Raw genomic sequence first — 26,673 nt, forward strand, 5'->3', positions numbered from 1 at the left:
GATTCTGACATTTCTCGCAACAGCGCTCTTAAAAACAAAACCTAAGAAAAAAGATTGAGACCGTCCCTTTCGGCATTATATAGAATCTCGAAATGGGTAATATCTCTCACATGACCCACAAAAATTCCAGTCTACACTACTAGTCTGACCATTGTAAAAACTCTTTTCAGTAATTTTCTCTTAGGTAAGGAGTAATCCCTTGGTGAATGACGCGCGACTGCACGCGGAAATCGCTTACCGCGAGAAGAGGGGACGCGCAGTAGGAAGCCATTTGTGTTAACCCGTGCTAAACAACAAATTTCAATACTAAAAATAAGGCAATCAGGTTTGTCCGACCGGTGTCAACGCCATCAGAATTACTTGAGTCAGTGCGTTTTACTTGAGGGCAGAGCCGAACGACACTTTCAAGAATATAAAATAAACACTTGAAAACAAGAAAAAAAAATGCCTCACACAACGCGCTCAGAAAGGTTTTTTAATAGACAATAAATATTTCTCCTCGGCTCACATAATTGTTTTAAGTTATGATCAATTCAGGAGACTGCCGCTTTTTGGAGCAGATAATTTCCTAGAACAATTGTCCGTGCACATTCTTGCACCAAATTGATCGTGTATGTTTGTTTATATAAGTTTAAAAGGTCATTAAAATAACAGCTACATCCCTACTACAGTCTAGGTCTGCTTACAGAGCTATCTCATCTATTTTATATTTTAGAAACCTAAAAACTCCATGAAAGTCACAGATGATGGTTTATTTTGTTCGGAACGAACTCTTGTTTTTCTGAAGCAATAAGTTAAACTTTATGGGCCAGTTATTTAAACAGGGTCTAACTTAGGCGGTGGGTTAAGACAATCAGTGGGCCGCGCCAAATCTGTTTATAAGTGGTTTGTTTTAAGTAGATAAATAGTTTTCTAGTCTGGGATGCAAGCCGTCTTGTTACTGTCGGCAGTAGACAATGTTTACATATGATTGTTGGCAAAATTGGAAACGGCTTAGAACGTGGTTTTGTTAAACACTGTCAAAACTGTCTTTCAATAACTGACCCTATGTCTTTGGCTATGGATTGCTAGGGTTGAAAATGAAGTCCAACTTGGAAAAGCTGGACCAGTGTTTCGAACTTCTTCCCATGTGTCTTGGAAAATCGCTCAAATTGTTACGGTTTTTGTGTAATGGTTTCGTTACTTTGTAAACGTTACTTCCTAACTTTTTCCTGGGTTCTGGAGCATTGCGTGTTCGAAAATTAGTGTATTGTTTTTGTTTAAACACAGGTTTGACCCAAACCCTGCGACTTCGCCCCTTTAAATGGCTGGCAAAAATCCACCATAGAATTGCAGATTTACTCTTGCGTGTAAGGCCACGTAATACGCGTTAAATCATAACTGTCAATATCGTGTATTACTGCTATTTTTAGTTTTCAACTAGTTATCTACTAAAGGTTATTCCATGCTTTGACCCACTTCCAGTCATAATTTTCATAAATTAAATACGTCACTTGGCCAAGTGACGTTATTGATCAAATGCTATGTTCTCAGGGCTGGTGCGAATTTGATCACTTTCTGACCCTCTGAATTGTCAAATTTGTCGCTTCTTTTCCTAGTTACTTCCGCCTTGATTAAAATTAAGATTCTCTCAAACTTCCACCCGGAAAGAGGAAATGAGAATACTAACTTTGGTCAGTTTAAGGGATGGGCCGCTAATAAGGAGAATTCAACGTGAATTTCCGCCAGTGGTATCAAGGATACCGGAGGAAGACAGGTGGAGACCTTGAAAAAGCAGTTCGATTGTTCGCTTTCAAGAATGAGGTTGTCCACAGATTTTCAGCTGTTAGCTACGCTTTTGATTTTGGGCACACTTTCCTGTTTGGTTGAAGGTAAGGCCGGTGCAGTAATTTGTTAGTAACCGAACTATGTTTCGTTTAAAATGTTGAAATACCTTAAGATAGCTCAAAATCGAAGCAAGATAGATAAGAGCAAATCACACACTTCATAACAAACTCAAACGAATTTAGCTGTAAGGAGTTAAAATTTGTGAAAAAAATGATAACAAAAACCGCAGCTTTTCAGTTACGTGTGGAGATATTTTACCAAAAGTTAAACGGAGTAAATTTTGATTAATTTGGTCAAGGTTTCTTACCTCTTTGGAAGGACAAGTGCGCAAACCTATTATCGGACACTGTCAGCAGTTATGTGTACACAGTTTTTTTTGTGTGGAATTTCTCGCTATTATTCACTTTTAATGCGAATGCACCTTAAACTGATGTGTTTTATATGTTGCAACATTTTCCTCCCCTCTCATGGGCGCCCAAAATTTAAATTCAAGAAAAATCGACTACACTTCAGCTGAATAGTTTGTATTCCAATAGCCTCGCACCCGGAAATTTCCACAAACCGGGAAAGTTAGCAGTGCAATATATACATGGTTTCAACCTGGAATCGCTGAAAATTGTTCTCAGGATAAAGCAAAGCCATAAGTTCCTTGGAAACTTAAACGTCACGTTTGAGTTGTTCCTTTTTGACTGTTTCTTATACAATTTTCCCTCAGGGCAAAATCTCTTCCAGCAAGGAAAGGTCAACTTCTCCGTGTCATATCCTGACTTGGTTCATTGCAAAACCGTGCAATACCCTCAGGTATTTTCCAGCTCGGGCAATATTCGTGTTCTTGCATCCATCAGCCATGAAAATAAACCGCCCAGTGTTCATGATTCAGCAGTAGCGTGGACCGCCGAAGTGACGCAGAATAATTTCCGCGTCTGTGTGTTGGAATCAGGCCTTGGTTCAAATGGATCTGTTGTTGTGAACTGGGTTGCATTTCGTGGAACTCCTTCTGGAGCACTTGACGGCACCGCCTCCTTCAATGCATTCACTAGCGGAACACAGTGTGAAAGGGTTGACTTTGCACAGGTAAATAGCCCCTATTTCAAAAGTTTTATAAGCTCCTATTTTATAAGTTTAGAAAATTGACGATACCTAGTATTCGTTAAACACAAAGGAAGTAGCATATTGAGGAGGTTTTCCTAGAATTTGGGGTTATTTATAAACCATGACATCATCCACTCTACATGCTTTTGCCTGTGCCATCCAGCTTACGTGTTAGCATGTTATGTCACTCAAAGAAGAAAAGCGGGTTGCTTCGCAATGTAATTAAGGCGTCTCACCTATTTTTATAAAACAAACAAAAAACAATTTTGGCTCGCATTTGTGTCGGCAAATTCGCCAAAGCAGTGGTAATGGAATCTCATCGGGAAAAAAAGCAGTTTTTATTCCATTTTGTATGAATCAACTGGAAACGGATTCACTGACCTGAGGTCTAACATGTAAGATCACACCTGGACTGCTTACAGTCTCCTATTTTCCGTGGAATTTTCGAGACCGAACTCCCGCCATCTTCGTTTGTAAAGGCGAGCGCAACCTGGGGAGAGTGCCTAAACTATCGATGGGGGGCCCTAGTCAGGGGAGTTCGATCGAAGTGTACGAATGTCAAAAATCCCACGGAAAAATAGGGGACCGTGAACAGTCTAGATCACAACTGCCTGCTCCAAGCCAGACCTTTAAACACCAAGTGATTAGCAGTCAGATTACTACCCCCCTCTGGAAAGAACGTCAATCCACCGCAGGGTTTCCCCGAACGGAGTAGGCAGGTATTAACGTATTAATGACGGGAGTTGCTTTGAGATTAATTTTTTCAACTGGTGACTGTTTTGGGTTTGAAATTTTCATTCGGAACCTTTCATGTGAGAGGAAAAGATTTTGGCAGTTTGACCAGTTTAATGGGTTGTATGCGGTGAACAATCGACTTTTGGGGGATTATCTCCTGGCACACCAGTTTAACTAGTCTCCCTCGCAGCCGTTTTTTGGGCTGTCACGCAACGCTCCTAAATAGATTTGTGTTTGATTGAGTAACTTGGCCTCATTCGCACCTCCTCGTCATTAATATATTCAAGTACCACCCCCGCCCCCAACCCCACTCCCAGAGGTAAACTCAAGAGCTTTGTTAGATTTCACCAAACGGCTCTCACAAATAGTTAACCTGGGAGGGATGAGACGAAGTGGAGTATAGTTTGTGGCGTAAATCATCAGCACGATGGCAAAGACCCTTAAAAGCGTTTCCAATCCTTAAACGCGTTTTCATAAAATAATGCCCTCGCATTTTCTTAAATCTATAAGTTTCCCTTGATTTAATATTTGATGACTTCTGCCCCTTCTTCCCAGACAAGCAGTACTTGACCTAGTTTATTCTTGCCATGAGTTATACATTATTTGCATACCGAAAAGTGAGGATTATCACTGTTTAGGTATAAGCTGGCTTGATAGAGTGGCTTTTCTTAAGCTTATTATTGAGCTAAAAGTCGTTTTCATCCTAAAAAAAATCTGTTCTTTTCTCGAGGGTTTGCACGTCTCTTCATGGAGGTTAAGGGGGGGGGGGGGGGGGTTAGGGATGGGCCGGGGTTGGAGGGGGGGGGGGGAGGGATGGAGAAGACGAGAGGAGCAAAACAACTGGACGATTTTCAAAGAAGTCTTTGGAAAAGCTTCAAGTGCTTCTTATTCGTTAGATAATTTCTACTTTATTATCGATTAAAAGGATGCAAATACAATTTCATTTCCTGGAGCGACATTTCTGTACATAGCAGGGGCAGTCGTCTTCTTTGTTAGAATATGAGGGTCGGGAGGTAAAGGATAGGAATCAGGAAGAGTTGTGATTTCTTGTTCGACATGAAAAGAATTCATGAAACACTTTTCGTGACAAGATATCCTTCTTTTATTGCCTAAAAGGTCAAAGGTTTAAATAAAGCAGTCCATACTCGCTGTAACCCCTTACCAAATGTAAACAATTTTATTTCTTCCTTCACAGCGATTTCCTTCTGTCCCCAAAGTACTTGCCACCGTACGTCACGCTGGCATCACCAGACCACAGGACGCCATGAACACGTGGATAGAAGAATTACGAGAAGATCATTTCCGAATCTGTATCCGAGAAGTGAAAACATTTGACGGAAAACATCAGAATCTGCAAGTGGTTAGTTTTTCATTTATGCTAACGCGCACGTGCACGTGACGCCTACCTCAAAAGGCACGTGACCTCTTTATACACACTTATATATTCCCAGCTTTAAGCAAATTTTAATTCGGTGTTTAAACTAAATTTATCATATCCTTCAGGGGTAAACGGTAGAGATTTTGCTCAAATACCCTTGAGTTTACATCCGTTTCTGTTCAGTCACGCAACAGTCGTATGACATAGAAAACATTGGACTGTAACCAAGGATACAAAGCAGTGATAGTTGCGAATCTGTGACGGAGATCTGGATCGACATAAAATCTTAAAGGAATTTAAAAATGTACTGCAAACTGCGGCGAAAGAAAGATAAACGCAAGAGGAGTAGAATACAACTTGCTTAAGTGTACTGACCTCTGAAAACTTGCTGTTGCTGGAGTTACTGATTAGTACTGTGTGTGGAGTTCAAAATTTAGTGTCAATGCACTGCTGACGATGATTGAGGTGTCATAAAGTTGAGATGAAAGACCATTTCAGCCTGCCTGTTTAACATAGAAAAGAATTCTCCCACCCTTTCCTTAGTTCATTGTTCTTTGTTCTTTTTTTTTTTTTTTACCACGTAGGCTAATTCAAACTAAACTACAAGGTCAAAAGAGAACTGCCGCATTAGATTTTTTCCGTGTTCGCGATCTTTTTAAGAGATTATCAGTACCTTGTATCTAAGCGAACATTTTTTATTTTCTCCTTCAGGACTGGTTGGCGTTTTCACAGAAAATTGCTCAGTTGACTTTCCAAGGAAAACTCCAGTTTGAAAATGGTGGGGCTCCCCTGGAACAAGACAACTTCGCCTTCTGCAAGGTAATGATCATTCCTTCTTGTTTTGTTTTACGAACTTTTGAAGGCGATGAAAAAGCAAATCAGAGCAGAAAATGAATAAAGAAATAGTTTCTTCCTCAACCAACTACTCAGCATAGAGATTCGATTTAGCTCTCGGGAAATGTTGTTATTTGGAGATATCAAAAGAGCGAGCTGATAACAGGATGGGGCGCTTATTTCTGTTTTGATCTCACACGTGAGAATGCCTGGACTGTAAACTGTAAAAATACCAGAAAACTAAAGTATGACCTGTACAAGTAAAGCAAATCTCAGTTTAATCAGCTTCGCTCTTGCATTTTTCTTTGTGACAGGTGCTTAATTTTACTGAGAAATTTTATGCACCTCCTGTTGTCGTGGTAACAGTCAATCACCTATACGATAGCAAGAACGTGTACTCTGTTAAGCCGGAAAACAACGTCCTTAACACCTGGATAGAGGTAAGTTATAATCATTCTTGACAAGTAGATTTTTCGGTCTATTTAATACAAGAAAAAAACCTTAAGAATCACAGTCACATGAATTTACAACCTTTAAATTACATTTATGCGCCTTTGCGTTAGACACATTATCAAAACCTGGATCTTAGTAACCATTGCCTTGGTTTTGCTCCGTTTGCTGGGATGGAAGATGACATGACACCGTTTGGCATATTTTGGCCACACACGTGGCCGTTTATTGTTAGCAAATAATGACATAATGAGAGAAGAATAACTCTAAATAAAGCTGTACCCAGCAAAGGTGAGGGGATACCCGCCACCGACCTAACCATGCTTACAAATTCTGTGGCTTTGAAGGGAGCTAGGGAGGGAGGGAAGTGACGAGTTTCCCTTGGATATGCTTAGTTCACTGTTGTATGATCTAGGCCAAAGAGGACAAATGATGGTCTAACCGAGCTTTATGTAGGGTAATTAGCTAGAGTATCTCCTTACTACCACCCGAACGGAAGCCACAGAACAGATGCACTTAAAAGGCGCATAAAATCATTTATTTGTTAAATAAATATCCTGTTAAACCCGGCAGTGTTCCATCAAGCTATTGACTTCGAAACCTTTCATTAGTTTCATGAAAAACACAAGCCATTCTCCTCGAGACTTTTCAAGTTTCATGAAAAAGAATTGTCTTCAACCTTGAAACCTTGCAACAAGTTACTGCTTAGTACATTGATTGCCATTTTACTGATTTGAGTTCATTTCTGCTCTTATCACAGGAAACAACTATTTCTTATGTCCGCATTTGCATAAAAGACTTGGCAGGAATGAAGAGCCAACATGATCCGGTCAAAGTTGATTACGCAGTTATTGGAGGTAAATAAGCAACATTATATGACAGTTTTACTTTCTGATATTTTTTGAAGTCACCACGAAAGTCACCACGAAGTCACAATGAAAAAAGTACATGTATGTATTACTACATGTAAAAATGAAAATAACATATTTGAAATCACTTACTTTTAAACATTCTGATTTTATTAATCCAGTCCTGTTACGAAACTTAACGAACGGACAAAAATGTCGTTTGTGACATAAGGTTAGCTAGAATTTTCGAAAAGCCAACAGCAGCTCAACTGGCAGATTTTGGGGATTTGAATCTGTTTGCTAAAATTTTGAGCCACTTTCAACAAAAGAATCTGAACAGATTAAACGGCGTTTATAATAACAATGCTGTAAAACAGAAAACAGCATCCGAAGTTTTTCTTTTTGTTTGTTAAAATTCCTTCATTGGGTAAAACAGTTGAAATGGACAAAAATTTGAAAGTTGTTTGCATGCAGAACATGACCCGGCCTTAGGTGAGGGGCCACAATCGCTTGGCTTCCAAGGAAACAACTACCAATCTATTTTTAAGTCTCGTTACATAACTTGCGATTTAATAATGCATTTTATAATTGTTTCTTTCGTTTACTTATTCCTTATAAACCCTCTAAAGTTAGAGTACTTAATTTGAGAAAAACAAAACAAAAAATTCTTTGCATTTCATGTTACAGATGTTGATCCGTGCATTAATGTCTCCTGTAAGTACTTTGCCGTTTGTAAGGCATTTGGTCCCAGGGACGCGCGGTGCATATGCGTGGATAATTGTCCGTCGTATGAAGAGCCTGTGTGTTCCTCTAATGGTACCACATATGACAACGAGTGTGTGTTCCAGCGAGAAATGTGCCATCTGAGAGGAAACTTCACTGTCTATCATCCGGGTGATTGTACAGGTAACATCACTGATTTCACTTCTTTCCCACAGCTGTAGATAAATTTGAAACAAACGTAAAGTGGACGATGACAGTTTATTGTTACACGAGATTCCAACAACACCGCAGCAACACCAAAACACACCATCTACGGTGTCCACGTCTGATAACAGTAGTCCCATTATAGGATTGAATTGACTTAGTGTTGTTAACTTTTTTGCAGGATTCCCTTCTCAAAAGGGCCGGCATCGCCTCCACCACAATCCAGTTTGGGCTGAAGCGGTTTGTGAACAAGTTCCACTGGCTCCTTATGTCTTTTATCCTGACAAACCGGTTCACATACAGGTTTCTGTCAATCACGTGAACTTCTCAGATCCCTCATATGTCCATGAAGCAGTTGTTGCTTGGGTTGAAGAAATCATGGAGAACAATTTTACAGTTTGCGTTACACAGGCCGGGAGAAACGAGAAAAGAAATGGAGAAACGTTTGCAACTGTTGACTGGCTTGCCTACCAGGGGGCCCCTGACGGGGGAGTGTCTGGTGAAATGGACATGCCGACTTGGTGGACTGGAACGAGTTGTCGAACCGTCTCCCTTCCCTCGGTAAGAAGCTAATTGGTATTGGTTCATTTTTAAAACTGAGTTTCAAATTTTGATCTGCTCCGGTGGTTACAACACAAACCTTCGCACCAGCTTAGTCAGTGTACTGGAAGGTATATTGAACTTATAGACATAATGGGAAAAAGTACGGTCAATTAAATAATTTCTCAACCCACAAATCAGAGACTTTCAAGATTCGAATTTAGTTTAGGCAGAAGATATTTTTTTTTACCGCTTCTATTTACATATAAACACTCATAGTGCCGTTAAAAATTAATCATTTTTTGTTGTCCTTGATTATAGAGCAAGTTTAAGTCGACGCCTACAGTTCTAGTGTCAGCGGAGCATGAAAGGCGTGGTGTAAAGCACGATGCATCTTCTGTGTGGTTAGAAGATATCACGAAAAATTCTTTTAAGATCTGCGTCCGAGAATTACAGAACTTTGATGGAGTTCACCAAAGTATTTACGTTGTAAGTGGTTTTAGTTGTAACTCGTCTTATGATTTCCTCAAGTTCAAACTTCAACCGAGGCCCGTTGTATGAAAAACTGCATCCAATTTATACCTCTTTGTTGGACGGTACGGAAAAGACTAGATGAAAGGAAAACAATTGTTCTTGGAGTTTTTCTTGAAGCATACTCTTGATGTTTTCGATCCGTCTATTTCATTTTATCACAAATGGAAATATGCTGCTTTCGATTTATACAGACTTGCACTGGGCATTCTTATAGAAAGATCACCATAGCTATTTTTTCTCTCATAAACAATAACCTCTTGGACGGTTTACAAGTGACAACGTGATAACAAACAATGGCTTCTTTGCAGGATTGGATAGCGTTTGAAGAGCTTCACCGACCTCTGTTTAGAGAGCATGGAGCTATATACTTCTCCAATTCGAACAAGCCATCCCGAGATTTCAACTATGCTTTTTGTGAGGTAGGTAGGCCATTATTGCACTCACGTTTACAACCTCTGAAGGTCTTTAGACGGTAACGACTTCTTTTATAGATGACCACCCGCACGTCTGATCGGGAACATATGCACTTATCCGTTCACACTTGCAGTAGTGCCTACATTTGCGCATGCACCCTAACCCACTCATGCAGACAAACTTACGTATGCTAACACTCGCTTTTTCGTTTTTTTTTTTCTATTATTTTGCTCTTCTACTCTTTTTCTATCAGATGCACTCCTGCCCACTCATACATTCTCAACTTTTAATTTAATCAACCATTCATCTCTCCTTTCCCTATTTTGTCTCTCCTTTCTTATCTTTCTTCCCCGTTCTTTCATTTCTTCTTCCCTTCCTTTTGTTGTTTCATCCTATAGTTCATAATTGCTTGGTGGACTTTTTCAATTGTTTATTTCATTCTTTGTTTGAAAATATTCTAAACTTACAAAAGGTTTGTTTTACCATCATGCACAAACAGTTGAATTTTCTTTCCTTTAGGATGTCGTGTTTAAGAAGCATTACAATGACTCTCCCGAAGTCTTGGTGTCAGCAAACCATTCAACAAGCGGAGGAAACCTTAATCCTATGTACAACTCCATTTCAGCTTGGGCTGAGGTAAGATAACAACGGCATTTGTAAGTTAATCTTAGCTTCACTTGTGTTTTGCGATGCACTGTAAGAGATGTGGGCATACAGTGTAGAGTGATCGTTAAGAGCTCGTTAGGCGAGAACCTTGGTTTGAGAATTGGTCCTAGCTTGCTGTCTCCTTTTGAACGGGTGAGGGTATTATAGAGGCGAGAACTGAGGTTGCGATAAACTGGCTTCCTATATAGGGAAGTATAGTTACCCTTTAGTGACTTTATGCCAAGAAAACGGGAGCTCATCTACGCCTTGATGGGCAACTTTAGGAACAGACCAACTCTTAAGTTGTCTTTACGGTTGCATGTTACTAATTTCTAAAACATTTTATTTTTCGTATCTTTGCAGTACATAAACAAGACAGGCTTTAGAGCTTGTGTGAAGGAACTGTTTGTTCAACAACACGACCCTCTCTCAGTGTCTTATGCAGTTTTGCCAGGTAGGCTCTGAGTCATAGCTAATTATAAATAGCGCTGAAATTCTTCAACTACAAATCGATTCTCAAGAGAATGTTATTAGATGTATCAGATTTGATCTGCTTCTGTATAAAAAATTTCCCCAAGTCTAATTTATCTTCTCATGCAAAAGTCCTCTTTTGAAAACAGAAAATTTTATTTCAGCCGGGACAAATATTATTCTCCTACGGAAAAGCTACTGCTAAGGAGGCAAGCCAAATTATGGGTTGGTTCACAACCTTAAAAGAATTTTAGCTTTTTTTTCCCTTTTTCGATTCGTGAAATAACTTTTTTGTAGCATTGGTCTGTCCTTAAACATTAAGGTAGCGACAACAGCTTCGTAGTTTAATTTATTACTTTATTTTTCAAAGATGTCTGTGAGCCCGGCTGGAGTTTCTACAATGGCTCCTGTTATTTCACCAGCGAAACATGTGAGACTTGGTCCAATGCAAGTATAACCTGCAGAGCCATGGGCGCTAATCTAGCTGCTATTGAAAACCAGGAAGAGAACGTATATATCCAGCACAGGCACAATGGTGACAAGGCGTGGATCGGTTTAAATGACATTGCCACAGAAGGATTGTTCAGCTGGGTAGATGGATGTCCTGATAAATTTCGCTACTGGGCTCAAAACCAACCAAACGACTTTAGAGGGGAGGACTGCGTTCACACCCTGGGGGCAGGGCATGGGTACATGTGGAATGACGTGGATTGCTCTGCCTGTCATCAGTACACATGCAAGAAAGGTAATCAGAAATTAGTTTCTGCCCAACTAGATACATTACCTTCCACTATACTGAGAGTAATATATATTCTCGAAAGAGACTCTAAAAGAAACAAAGAGATACTATTATTGAATCGGGGGAGATGGGTAGGGAACGGGGGAGGAGAAGGAGGAGGAAGGAAATGGACTTTCTTATAAGCTGATTAGACTTATGTTTTTTTTTTCTTTTATGTCATAGTAACAATTAATTTCCTTTGAATGCAACTTTCAAACATCTTTCTGCTCAGATTATGACGACTGCAGCAGCAATCCGTGTTTGAATGGCGGCACCTGTGTGAACGGCAAAAGGAGATTTACTTGCGTCTGCTCTCGGACACACAAAGGAAGGACATGTGAAGGTAAATATACAACTCAGTTTTCTGATTTCTCTTTGAACCTATTACGCCTGGGATTTTTCTGAGTTTCTGTGTCAAGGCTGCTCCACCATCACCACCGGATCACTAATAACTTCAAGAGTATTGAGAGTGTGACTTCAAACCTTGGAGGATACGAAGTGTTTCCATATCTATTTCCTTTGAGGTCCGCAAAATGGGATGCTGACCGCATATGACGTGGATATCACGTCGTTTAACTGCACATCCGCAATATTGGTTTCTCAATTCAGAAAACCATCCGAAACTGATCTCAAAGTCATGGAAACCGCTAAACAAAAGTTAAAATAGGTCAAAAATGTGTAAATGTTGCGAGGATAAACTAAAAATTTTTATTAAAAAGTAAGAAATCCAAAGTTTGAAGCATGGAAATATCAAGTCATTATAAACATATTTTTGCCATTTGATGAAAAGTTTGGTGTTGGTTTCCTTGATATTAAGGACGTTATGAACGTTCAAATCAAGCGCAGCTACTTTGTGCATCGCAGACATTTAATTGTGCCGTCAAAAGGAGATCCGACAATAAAATTCTTATTTTTTTATTTGTATTTTGTTGTTTTATTTTTGTTTTGTTTTCATTATCTAACCTTTTGAAAGCGGACAAAGTTGGGCCGTGCTATATTTTTCTGTTATAGGGATGGAAACTATTAATTCTAATTATTCGTTGACTTTTTAACGTATTTATTGCCTTTCAGAGTTTGACGAATGCTCGAGCAACCCCTGTATGAATGGAGGCACTTGTACTGATGGAAACAATAACTACACATGCGCATGCCCTTCACCGTATTTTGGCAAGCAGTGCCAACGTATGTACAACAAAATGCTTTTAATCATACAAAATATAGATGAGGGATGTTTAGTTCCATTATCCGTTAAGAACCTTGCACAACTGATGTTCAATTTTGGGGGATGACTTTAGTCTTAGCAATATCTATACCCTCGTTTATTTCGGGAAATAAGGCTTTCAGTTGCAGTAGCTGCGTTTTGCCGTAAAAAAAAAAAAAAAAAAACGGTTATTTATGATGTGTAAGTTTTCCATATTAGCCAAATTTTGATCGGTTTGTTGACCAAAATGTACGGATTTTTTGTGTAAAATTCGCTGCTTTGCAATTATTTTGGAATTGTTTTGGATATTGCCTTCCATATTGGCCGATCTAACTGAAATTTTAAAATACTCTGTAGCCGTCAGGGAGGCATGCGCATGTGATGTGAGCATAAAGTATGTAAAACCTCCTTTAAGACATTCTCGACCCCAGAGCCTCTCGGCTTTGACTACGTCATGCGCCAAGGCTGTAGGAAACTCTGCGCAAGACAGCTTTAGAGTAACGTTCCCTAAATTCTTATTTTACAGATACGGATGAATGCATATCCAATCCATGTCTAAACGGAGGAACTTGTATAGATGGAGTGTACAATTTTACCTGTGTTTGTCAAGGCGTTTTCATCGGGCATAGATGTGAAGGTACTTTGTAGAATAGCACCAATGAAATAAGCCGTGTGGTGTTTTATATTCCATTGACCTGAAATGTGTGAGGAGTTATATAGAAGAGTTCAGGAAATCGTCATTATGATGTTTAAGGTCAAACACAAAGTATAATCTCCGTGAATTTGCTATTTAAATTGTGGAACAACTGAGTTCTTGGGAGAAGTCAGAACTTTACCCACATAATGATTGTTCAGTTCTAAAACCGCATTCGTAAATGCGATCTTTAGTAAGTTTGTTGATAGATTAGGATAATTGTTCAAAATGTATAGCTCATAATGTAAAAATTTCTGATCAGTTTTATGCAATGCGCTACAATTTAAAATTCGTTCAAGTTTGAAAATTTGATAGCAATTAAGTTGATAGTTCTCTTTTAAAATAAATCATAGGTGACCCAGTTAGTAAAGACTGACATTGATTGTCTCAATGAAAAAGAGGCTGAAATCATTTTTTTGGAAAACCTTGGCCAATTTTTTTCAAGTTGCAATACATTTCCATTCTGGCCTTCCCCTGAGTACCAAGGAACTCTCAGAAACTCGTTCAAAGTGTCCTTGCTTCCAGGTCGAATCAGAATTTGGAAATGTCGGTTTTTGTGGAGGGAGGAGAAGCGAAGTATAAGGGGAGAAACCCTGGGATTAACATCGAAAAGCGTGGAAGAGTGACAGGCACTGTAATTGAAATGCAGTGTACCAGCACAGTAACAGTAACAGTGTGCAGGCACTGTAACTGAAATGCAGTGTATCAGTTCAGGTGCAACAGCTGCGTCATTAACAATACATTGGTAGCACAACACGCTTTTTCCATGACCGCGTAAGAGAACATATCAATAACGATAACTCCTCCGTTAAAAAAAAAAAAAATATCTCTTCCTGCCAGAACAACGACTATAAAGGCATTAATATCAAGATTATTATGAGCGAAAACGATCCCGCTAATCTACGCCTCTACGAAGCATTTTACATTAGAAAATACAAGCCCACACTCAATTCACGAGTGGAATGTACTGAATTCGCAGACCTTCTACTTTAATATTGTATTTTAGAGACTACTCTCATACGCTTTTATAGCCCACAACCATCATCAAAAAAATTTGTATTCCACTCACAGTTTATTTCTATAGCTTTCACACATACGTCACATTTTTTACACATTTCACCTTTCACCCTACACTCTCTTTGCGTATGATATATAGCGTGCGCGGAATATTTTCTTATCCCTGATGATGCCGTTGATCGGAGAAAGCTTGGATTTTAGTTTTTACTTTTAAACAGCAGTTTCAGGCCTCATTAGAACAGTTTTTATATATTCTTAACCATGCTGCTAAAGGACAACATGAACAGATTACTGTAAAAATCGATGACCCAATCAGAAATCGAGCATAATTTCCAGGAAAACAATTTTAATTTCCGCTAGAATATGCCCGTTATTTGGATGTTGACTATTTAACAATTATTCCGCGAGCGCGCGTTGGATATGAGATGATTGATAGCCAACGAGGCGCGTAGCGCCGAGTTGGCTATTATCATCTCATATCCAACAAGCGCAAGTGGAATAATTGTTTTATTAAAAACAATCAAGAAATATTCCTAAATCTTACTGAATTCGCTGCGTAAGAATAACCAGCAGACAATTTAATGGGCGCTATTTCTCGGCCATGGTATAATGGCTAATATACCATGGCCGCTAAGCCAATCAAATCCCTCGAATTGCATTATACAATGATTGAGTTTTTAATAATGGGGTTTATCGAATTAGAGGTTGTCGTAATTGAGCAACATATGTGAACTTATCAGTTTGGAAGTTAGTTTGAGGCTTTTACTATTTTTATCTCGCTAATTTTCCGCTGTTGTTTCTACCTATAAGAATTTTTTTATAATGTATTTTAACTTGATTATTTCCACATTTTTTGCGAGATCTGAGTCTTTGTTTTTTTCTCTTTCTTGTTAAGTTGTTGCAGGAGTATCGTGTAAAAATCTCCTACAAGCCGGCTACACCTCAAGTGGAACATACTCTTTGAAAGTCAACGGTCATTTTTTCCAGGTTAGTTTATATTCTTTCTGTTTCTTCAACGTTTTCAATGTTAATATTGATCAAGTACTAAAATCACTACCTTCTAGTAATTCATAGGTGCAAGATTATCAATGGGATACATTTATATTTTAAACGCTGTGCTATTTAAAAAAAGCAGTAATTAGTGACGATTCATGTGTGATGTCTGATGCTTGATAATGAATGAGGCATTCATAGACCAAAAAGCAAATTCTCGAAACTATTTGGTTATTAGCGTGTCTTATTGAACATTCATTTCGAGAATTTAAATTGATGTCGGCATGAAACTTGCGTCAAAATACAAGCAATGTGTTTATGATTAGACAGGTTTTATTGGTCAATGTAATGCACTTGAATGGGCTACTATCCCAATAGCCCTTTTCACGGTTAACTCTGCTCATTTGAATTACAGTGAAATCTAGCATGTATGTGAGGCAATTTCGGACTATTTTGCAGTTTTAGCCCGAAATTACCTCGCATCGACGTTGGATAACATTGTAATGCAAATGAGAAAAATCAATCGTGAAAATGGCTGTTATGTCCTGAAAGAATTAATGTAATTATTCCACTCACCTGTCACACAATGGGTAAGGACACACAATGGGTAAGGAAAACTACAGAACAGCAAGTTAGCAGGAACACTTCTCGTGTTGATTCCTGTAACTTCTTACCAAAAAAAAAAAGATATGTTTTGGCCGTCTTTTCCTTTATTCGAAGTAGGTCGATCTTAGTAGAAGTGGGAGTCTTAGTACTTCTGCCAAATTACAATAATTTAACCCCAATCGAAACACACGAGGTTCGTTTTCAAAGAACTAGATATCACGTCACAAAAATTAAGTAAGGCTCTTCCCAGCAGGTTCTTTAATAGTTTTTCTCAAACTTTTCTCTTTCTTAATGAAAAAAAAAAAAAAAAAGACAATAAAATAAGTTTAACGCCGGTTTTTCAAACGGGAGTTTTCGAGGTTAAAGTTGCTTTTAAAGTTACGTATTGAACAGTCAAACTGTCCTTCTTCAGGCCTGGCGCATCGGAGGTAAGATCTGAATTTGGTGTGGATTTCGTTTTTAGCATACCAAAAACCACAGAAATTTTGCCACAAAAATTCTTAAATAAAGGGTGCGTTCCGCTCCAATAAGAAGCCGCGAGCACCTTAAAGGGACAGTATCACGCTATTTTTAGTAACACATGGAAAATCGGAAAGACGCTATTCGGTTGATAGCAACCAAGATATAATGACAGAATTCCATTAAAAGGCTATCAGAATGCAAAGAAACTAGCCACGGATATTTTCGCCGGCAGATGACCAAGATAGAGAGGGGTTCAAATTTGAAAACGTCTGGCAGACGTTTTCAAATTTCGCTGTTGTAACGCACTAAAAATCGCCGGTTGTACTATATTTTGGTTCAACCTTTCGTCTTAGAATCACTATTAACATTTCTTTAAATTAGCGCTTGAGAAATCAAGTAACACAGTGTTCAAAGTTTAAAGTTAGTGAATTTTGGTCAAAAATCATGTCATCTCCCATGATACTGCCCCTTTAAGCGTGATCTAAACTTCGTTTAAATAATCAGCCCTGAACACAACACAACCTCCGTGGCCGTGACAACATATAGTTACACTCTCGCCTTGATCGCGTCCCCCCCCCCCCCCCTCCCCTTTCGCTACATTCAAAGTGTTAAGAAACTTAAACATGAGATGTCGCGTTCCTTGCTCTATCCGGCAAAATAATTTATTGCAACTGGGGAAAGGGGGCGGGTGGTCGAACAAATTATGACACTCAAAAACAAAAATTATAACCAAAAGACAACATTGATAACAAAGAATGGAGAGGAAACCAAACACATGGCTGTCGAAAGAGCAAGCAGAAGAAAACGTAGCTCAAGTAGGTGACTTGGTGAAAAAAGTAGCAATTGTTATACTAACCTGCTAATGCACACAAGCTAGGGCAAGTGAAACTTCTTTTGCAGCCTAGTATCGGACTATGAATAGTGAACTTCTCGTTTGACTGATTCAATCAATGAAGTACGATTATTACAAAACATTTGTACAACCTAAATACCTAGAACAAGAGATAGAGGAAATAAGGCTGTCTTAGGCCCCTTTATGCAAGTTTGTAATCTAAACGAACATCACCAGGAGCCGCCCGACGCGAACCGGGTAAACGGTCACTTGAAGTTACAGCTTTGGAACTGAGTGCGTGTGTCATACCTGCCAGCTATAATGGATCGGATCAGAGAATTAACTCTGCAGCGTTTGTTAAAGTGCTAAGTGAACCCATGAAAATCCTACTGAGGGTCATTCTTAGTAAGGAAATGTAATGGGAGCCACACAAAACAAAGAAAAACATTTCTGACCTCGGAGGCCTTCACATTTGCCGTAATTACCACCATTATTATCCACGAATTGCTCAGTTCTGTCCTCGTTTTTCAGTTCGTAGAGCAACGGACGATCAAATTCCGAGGTCGTGGGTTCGTTTCCCGCCGAGGTCGGAGATTTTTTCTTTGCCTTGTGGGTCTCCCATTTCCTTACTAGGGCTAACGCTCGGTGGGAAATTCATGGGTTTACGTTGCGTTTCAACATACAGTGCAGAGTTAATTCTCTGGCCATCATTTGTGCCACTAGAACTTAAACAAGCGGCGCAACATTTATTTGTACCATTCATATCAACTTGGACACAATAAAGCTTTTCAGGCGCTTACAAGTCCACCGTCAATAAACTCAGTTTTGAAGGGTTTTCGACAAGGTCACAAACAGTGTTTTTTCTTTTCGGATTGCTTGGTAACTATGTTATTGGATGTCAGTAGTGGATGTAGGCTTGACCTTATTTGCATGGAAATTTAAGGGCCCACTTGTAGATGTTCTCACAGATAAACCGTACTTTTCTCCGTGAATTTTCTTTCTACTTTTTTCCAATGGATTTTAAACGGGGTGTGGTTTATCTGCCAATTTGGAGGGCAGTACGGAATGCGCAGAGTAATGACAGCTGTAATGAGTCACGCACTGTAATCTAAAACAAAAGTTCTCAACAAAGGTCCTGGGACTTTTAGTGAGACCTTGTGTGTTGTCTTTTATTGTTGGTGATGTTGTTAAGTTGGGTCTAAGAGCTCTTATTACAGCCTACATGTCTGGAAAGCTGATATTTGAGTTAGAAGTCCTTGTAGTTCTCATCTCCTTTAGCCCTATACACTGACAACATAAACTTCTGCAGTGAAATTACAGCAGTTTTGCCGCTGCACGTATTTTCCGTTCCATATATTAGTGCATCACATCTTTCGCCTCCAATTAGTGTCTTATCCATGTCTTTTAAGTCATCAAGCTTCATACAACCTGCAATTTGAATCAGAGAAACGTTAGAACAATGTTAACCAGTAATGGTTAGTGTAATTTAGTGTAATTTATAGTGTGCGATACGTTTTTAACTCAGATATTCAATTTGTGTACATATTTTTAACTTGCTTTATCACATTTCGTATTTCATACTTCAATATTTTAGTTTTTTAACCTACTGCGACTATCTTAGATGTATTTTAAGCACTGACTAATTTTTAAGGAGAGAGGGCCACTAGTTAATCAGAAATTCTGTTATGTGTTACCCTCTTTAAATAAAATTGTTACTTACTTACTTACTTACTTACTTACTTACTTACTTACTTACTTACTTACTTACTTACTTACTTACTTACTTACTAATGCAACTCACTCAGCAAAAGAACGAACTACTGGCTTCCCGACCCCCTTCCCCCTCCTTACAATTTACACTTAGGGATATCACCTAAGTTGGACAGCATCTGCTATGCAATACAGCCCGCATGCATTTCATTGTAAGCAAATCATCTTGGCCACATAATATAAAAACGCAATGGAAATTCCTTTCAATTCTTGACTCAGTACGTTCACGTGATGAATAGGTCTCATTAATGAGCATTAATTTAACCAAATTCGCGCCCACCTTATGACGTACCCCCACCTGGACTTACAGACCAGACCATCCTTGACGGCATGCCCCCTATGAAATAATCCGCCATACTTGGTGGAGCACTGCCTACGGCAGTGTTCCTACTCGAGTTCCCGAGTATAATTTGTCACCTTTTTCAAAATTCCTGGCTTATTTTTTTTATTGTTAGAAAATGTAGCTATGACTTCCCAATTCAGACGCCAGCATTCTACATTTATGCATCATTCCAGCTTTTGTGTGATTTCTTAGCTAAACGTAGTTCGTAAAATTGGTTTCATGCAAGGTACTCAACGATTCCTCTTTGTGCTTTAAGGTCTACTGTGACATGTCCAATGGTGGCTGGACTTTAATCTCACGCTATTCGAATGCTGACACTGCAAACTGGATGCAGTACAGCGGCAGCTGGTGGTATGACCGAACAACATCGTACGGTAGCGTTACCAGTCCATCAAACAACTATGACATGATATCACCCGCATTCTGGCTCGTCCGAGGCAGTTACATTAAAATAACCCGCAGTGATGACAGCTCTAATACAGCCTTGTTGTACCTAGCGGTTGCACAGGTGGAAGAACTTTCAGAAGCTTTATTACCGGTTTCGGGAACTTTAGATATGGTAACATCTGGAACAGCGACGCATGCCGTGGATCCTGTTATGCATACTTTGGGGGACGCTATTCATCAACAGTGGGTTTCAGCCATGCATCCTGCAGCAGCAATCTTCAAAGCTCTTCTTATCTGTCATTCTGGTGTGACTGGGGTGGCGGTGACGGAGCTGTGATGATGATTGGTGGTGGAGGTGATTATTGCAACAGGGCGGATCATGGGATTGGTATCACAGAGGCTAATCGGGCTCGGTTCGGATCCGGCAACCTCGACTGCGGCGGCGATGATGACTTTGGTGATGACTGTACCTCTCCGACTGGTTATTCTCTCAATCTGTGGATAAAGTAGCTGCTATGTATACCAATTGAACATTCTATCAGGTGTAATTAGGGTGAATACCATGTTGAATACCTCATTGCTTGTGCTTTTTTGTGCGTTCTCTGGTTTTTGGGACCTTTGCTATTGTTTTTAAAGATGGAAAGAACAACCCCCACAAAGGGCTCCTGCAAGTATTTCGGAAAATAGTTATTTCAGTTTTCTTAATTTTACAGTTGTACAACCTATGAATTATTCATTATCTGCCATCCGAAGAAATATTTTTGTAATCGGTTCTGGTAGTTTTCGAACTTAGTCATCGCAAGGTACAAAAATATCGACAAATCACAAAATTGAGTCAATCATCCGCCAAACTTTTGGGCCATACGGTATGCTAACATATATGCAATTCTTCTAATAGCTATTTTCCAGACTATAATTAAACTAGATGAGTTACCCAAATTTAATTTAGATGATAAATGAGAGCTAACCTCCTCAATAAAAGAAATAAACAAATTTGCAGTCGAATTTGTTAAGCATTGATTTTAGTAGTTAGGGCTACTGAAGCACTGGTCTTAAAAGTAAGAACCAGTCTTTCATCTTAGCCAAACGTTTTCAACAACTCAATTGACGCTGATAAACTTGCACTTGACAGAGAACGCTTGAGCACATGAGAAATAAATTTTCATTGTAGAACTGATAATTTATTTTAATATATTTTTTTTTTGCATCTAGTAGGGCCAAAAAACAGATGCTAGTAAGCAATAAAATCTTTATTAGTGAATTTATGATAACATGATGAGCTTAGGTGAAGAAAAAAATGTATGCTAATGAGCTTACGGTGAGTTGAAATCACCAATGGCTTATCATTAACTGCAACAAGAGAAACCGTTTTGCACCTTTGCGTGTTATAATTCATGGTCGGAATGGTCTTTTTTCACACGTGCGGAGTTCCGACAGTCACGCAGAGAGAAACAGAATCCCAGACATCGTGGTTTGTGCAGATCAAACGCGCGAGGAATGCTTTCGTTTTATCCACGCGAACGGTAACCAGTAACGAAGGTTCTTACGCTTTTTGTAAGACATGGTTCCTTTGCTCGAATAGTAACTCCAGGGCACAGACTTAATATAATATGAATCACTCAAAATAGGCAACTGGGCAATTTAGCATTTTAAAAGAACATCGAATCAAAGAACAAACGCAAACAATTGCTGCCAAAAGCAGTAGAATCGCGGCACAGAGTTTGGGACATTTATTTACTGTACAAAATGTAACAATATTTATTGTAGCACAAGCCGCGCCAGACACTGTGTTTTTGTGAACGTTGTAACCACATTAAACAAAATTCGGAGTATTTTTTCCACAAAAAAAAAAGAAAGAAAGAAAAGTGATACAATTGTACATTGATGATACAAAGCAAGTGATCGTCTCCGCGCGTTGCATTCGGTCGTCCCTAAAATGGAAGAAAAAAGGAATAGTTTATAAACTGGAGTGCGAGGTTGGTATTCCTCTCATTTAGAGTTATAAAGAATTGGGACTACAAAGCAGTGTTATTGTATACTACATTTGTACTCGACAGAGCAGCTATGCGCAACGCAGAAGCAAAATATTACAAAGCAGAATATTACAGTAAGCTAGATTAATTAATATCCTGCCCGACAGATAACAACAGCTCACTGAAAAGAAAGCTGACTACCCAAGTAGAGCAGAATTGGTTATTGCGATATTTATTAGTGGAAGCAGAGAATTCTGCTCGATAAGCTAAAGCAGAACCTAAGTTAGTGTTCATAGCGCGAGGTTAGCCGGTTAATGTTCTGCTCGACAGATAACAACAGCTTAATAAAGAACTGACTACCCAAGTAAAGCAGTTTGCTCGACAGATAACAACAGTTCTGGGAAGAACTGACTACCCAAGTAAAGCAGTCTGCTCGACAGATAACAACAGTTCAATAAAAACTGACTACCCAAGTAAATCAGAACAGGATTAATATCGCGCGGTGATGGTTGAATTAATGTGGCGCGCGGTAGATAAAAACAGTGCAGTAAATAAATGGCTAAGAGCCAAGCTATGCAATACAATAAGTTCAAAAAACCGAATCTTAAAATTGATATAGCCTATTTACAAACTTCACTACTCACCAATGCCTTGCCTTGCTAGCGCTTTTATATGACCGTGAATCCATGTCGAATACGCGCGAGTTTCCCAACCTCGATCAGTTTCCCGCCATAATAACAAAGATTCAACAAGACTTCGACTCTCGGCAATGGTCTGAAGAGGTACGTCCTTCCAAAATATCGTTCTAATTCCTAAACGTATACGTTGCTTTTCGACATTTCAATCCTATGATACTTGCGTTAAATGCTGAGAGGAAATTTGTTAGCCAAATTCAAAGACAGACAAAGCTGTGTCAATTCACACTAATACAACTCAATTTCAGAAGTACATTATTTTCTCGAAGCTGGCGTCGATTTATCTGAGCATCGCATTCCCAGGTGAAGAAAATAAAAACGAATGACCCAAGAACTATTTTCCTCGGCTTGATGGTAGATAAAACTTACCAAGTCGAATATGCATGTGTAAAGGTCAATCCCCGAGCAGAGGAAGTGGTCTGCTGTTATTCAATAAATTAAATTGCTGCCCGCCGCAATTACTCTCCGATAAATACAAAAAATTCCATTCCTTTGTGACAGTCTGGGATGGGAAATGTTATGAAAACGAAGGCAAACCAATGGCAAAATCGGCAGTTGACCGTGGAAAATCATACAATACCACTCCGAAAAACACTGCGCGTCGCAAGGCACGAGTTTGTCTCGAAAGCGCAAGATAAAACTGCGTGACTATAATACACTGTGGCTGTTTCATGTTACATTTCCAGGCATACGATGACACCTCGCGTACAATATTAAGAGAACCCCTGGGTGGAATTTTTTTCCTGCTCAAAGCTGCTCATGAAAGAGAAAAAAATATTGATATTCTACAAAATAGATAAAGCCAAATCGAAAGACAAAACATATCGTGTGTAGATTAGAAATTGTGACGATGTCCTGTAGGTAGGAAGTGTCGTACATTATTTAGCACAAAATAAACATAAACTTAACTTGTAAAAAAGAAATAACATTAAAATCAAAGTCAACTTGCCAAATGTCCTTTTTTTAAGCACAATGTTTCTCACAGAGACAGATTAACTGTGACGGGGTAGCTGTGGGAAAGGAATGTTAACCCTCGAAACAACTGGAGGCGAAGAGACTGAGCGGTGATCAACCGATTTAGCTTTGTTCAGACCGAAAAGTTAAACAACGTTTTGTATACATTAAGCACTATTTTTGTCCGTCAAAGTTTTGGTTTTACTCTTTTTACAAAGTTGAAGGAAAGCGAAGAGGAGTGATTCATCTAGTCAGTCCTGGCGTGCGTTTCTCAAAACTCCCGAGAACTTTTCGGGCCCGAAAAGCTCCCCGTAAAGCTCCTGAAAACGCTTTCTGGTGTTTCTCAAAGCGCACCTGAAATTTTCGGGCCCAAGAAAAGTCACGTAATTTTCCCCGATAATTTTTGGGTGCTAGAAAGCTCTCGAAATGCGTTTTCGGGAATGCTTTTTCCAGTTAAATGGTTGTATTGCGTTACTATTATCAAGGAAAAAGTTATCCAAAACGAGAGTTTGAGTTAATTGACAGATACTGGGCTAGACTTAAACTAAAAATGTTTAAAAACAAAGAGAAAATTTCTGAAAATCTCACAGGCTTACATGCGTTAGTGCGCGCAAGAACTTCGTATAGATGAACTTAAAGATTTTGTTGATTCCAGTAAATTTACGAAGGTAACTCTTACAAATCAGGTATTTTCAGTTGAACTTTCAAAGAATGACGACCGAAAAGGCAAAAAAAGTGAAATTTGTACTTAAAAAAACTTGATTTTTGAGAGATTATGGACCAAATAAAGACAGTATGATAGTTTCCTCAGCGGTTCGCATATTGCCGAGTTTGATAGTGTGGTTAAAGTTTATATTTTAAGTGTATAACGGACAATTAATTGTCTCTTTTAACGTAAATCGGTTGAGAAGAAGCTCAACTTCAAAACCTACAAATGTAGTCAAATGTTTTCAAACTGAAATTGGCCTATTTACTCGCCGAGATTGCGAAAACTGTAACTGATTCATGGCGCTCGATTTCGTGCTTTAAGAATTATTAAAGCTCAACTTAAGCTTATTTTATTGTAAAATAGAAAGCTTTCACTTAGGATATAAGTCTTCATGCAGTGGACAACGTTGGCCTAAGTTTTGTGTTGACTTAGAACAATTTGATCGCTTTAATCACGAACCGCAACCGAAGGCCTCATTCAAACAGTTATTACCACTCCCCGTTTGTGCATGCATCCATGGTGCATGGTAAGTAAGCGCTAGCTCAAAAGACACAGGCTACTGAAATTCATCCTCAGTGACTTATATCTAGACTTAGGTATCTCTTAATTTATCATTTCATCCTCAGGTAATGTAGAAAAAGTATTCGCCAAACAGGTTGTACAGCAACTTCGTAAAAGAAAATCAAAAACAACAACTAAAAAAACATGAAAGATACCCACCTTGTCTGATTCTGGAAAACTTTCATCGGACAACGCTAAGCTGCAAATGTGATAAGCCATTTTCTTGCGGTACAACTTATTTCTTATATAATTATCAGCCTCCACCTCGAAATTTTGAGTTCATGGTAATGCAGTGTCCGAGGACGCTAAAACTTGCTCAAAACCAAAACATCCCTTGACTTGTTTTTATTTTTGGGGGATTTGCGAGCAACGTTTTCAGTTCATTCAAACGAGTAGCCAATAGTATCATGGAAACTTTGACAAGTCTTGACGGTTTGACAGATATATGGAAACAGTGACGAACTGCAACAACGGTGAATTTGAAAGGTCAAGATTAAAATAGAAACCAAGCAGTCTTCACGTTGTGAACCAGTTAGCTCAATAGTGTCTGCGCTGAAATCTGTAAATCACGTAAATTTATTTTACAAATACAGTTACAGTTTTCCACTGGAAAAAATTAAAATTGTACTATAAAAAAACCGTGTTCTAAAATAATCTTTTCAGCCTTAACACGAAAAGATTCCCGAAAATATCGGGAGACAATTCGGGGCACTTTCGGGTGCTCTGAGAAACACTTCTCGGGACCCGAGAAAAACACCAAAAAAGCGCCCCGAAATGTTTTCGGGCCCGAAAAGTTCTCGGGAGTTTTGAGAAACGCACGCCTGGTCAAGTAATCGAGCAACTGTTCCTCGGCTTGTCCTATTGTTGTCAAGTCAGTCCTAATTTTAATGAACTACTGCAAACGGTGGAGTTTTTTCTCGCACAAGAAAAATAACTGTAGTATGTTGTCGAAGACTTTATTTCATCCGACTCCTGCACACAGGCCACGTGTGCTTTCTGCATTTACATAAAACGTGTTAGCCTACTTAAATATGCGTATACAAAATATAACATATAATAGTTGCTAATTAGCACATGCATGCTGATATGTTACATCCCCTTCTTTTAAAAAGCTATGTTAATTGAAACGAAAACAAACAAAACAAAAACATTCATTCGAAAAGGGTTCACTGTCTAGAGATCATACATCATACTAATAATATCTACTAAAACAAGAGTCAGAGGTTAAGTCTTTCTGGTGCCTGGACTTCACGTCCCGAGCGAGATTTTTCTTGGACCCCCCTCGGTTTCCGCTAAGGTGGAACATTGTGGATTGGCGCTTGAGGGTCGTGCATTGCTTCTTCTCTCGTGGATTGGCGCCTGAAGATTGCGTAGCCATACTTCCTTGGGGAATGTAGTTAGACAAGTTGTTTGCCAGATTGTTGGAAGCATTGTTTGGTCTAAGATGGATCCTATTTCTTCGTAGTTGGGCACCAGCTCTAGTTTGTACAATATATGAGCGGGGTGTGTTTCCTTGATCTATGACTCTAGCACGGCTCCACGTTTTTCTCACTGGATCTTGTGCAAAGATGGCATGGTCCATGTGTATTTTAGGGAGATCCCTGGTATGCCTGTTGTAGTAGTAGCTCTGATTGTCTTGTCTCGCTTTGTGCCAATCTCTAACTTCTTCTTGGTTCTTTGATGGTCCAACAGTACCATTGAAGCATTCTGGGTACATCTCCATCAGTTCTTGCTTATTTCTGATTGGTGGCCGCTCTTTGAGTGGTACTTGACTTTCGATGTAATTCGGGCGTTTCTTTCGAGTACCTGAGCTTTGAGCTGGGGTCACGAAGCTGTTTGTCGGAGCAGCCTGGTCTAGTTGATTTGTCTTGAGTGAACAGTGTAATGAGATTAGTTTCAGTGCCGTGCATGCCTTTAGACCGAGAATAGCTGGCCCTGGAGTATCTGTGACGTAAAAAATGCAGTTTATCTTCTTCTCTTTGTACTTGCAAGGGATGTTTATA

General features: G+C 39.1%; 1 pseudogene across 1 annotated transcript; it reads left to right on the plus strand.

The window, feature by feature from the left end:
- The first annotated feature begins 577 nt into the window (after positions 1-577).
- LOC146467571 (uncharacterized) lies at positions 578-21,049 on the plus strand (annotated as a pseudogene). Its single transcript, XR_014867668.1, has 18 exons — positions 578-1,871; positions 2,543-2,901; positions 4,850-5,014; positions 5,744-5,851; positions 6,181-6,306; positions 7,077-7,173; positions 7,852-8,070; positions 8,273-8,652; positions 8,953-9,120; positions 9,474-9,584; positions 10,099-10,215; positions 10,588-10,678; positions 11,066-11,440; positions 11,706-11,816; positions 12,545-12,655; positions 13,201-13,311; positions 15,281-15,372; positions 19,648-21,049. The product of XR_014867668.1 is annotated as an uncharacterized LOC146467571 (transcript).
- Positions 21,050-26,673: the final 5,624 nt, after the last annotated feature.

The sequence above is a fragment of the Pavona decussata genome, unplaced genomic scaffold (assembly GCF_977016875.1).
Source record: "Pavona decussata unplaced genomic scaffold, jaPavDecu1.1 SCAFFOLD_134, whole genome shotgun sequence".
Lineage (NCBI taxonomy): Eukaryota > Metazoa > Cnidaria > Anthozoa > Scleractinia > Agariciidae > Pavona > Pavona decussata.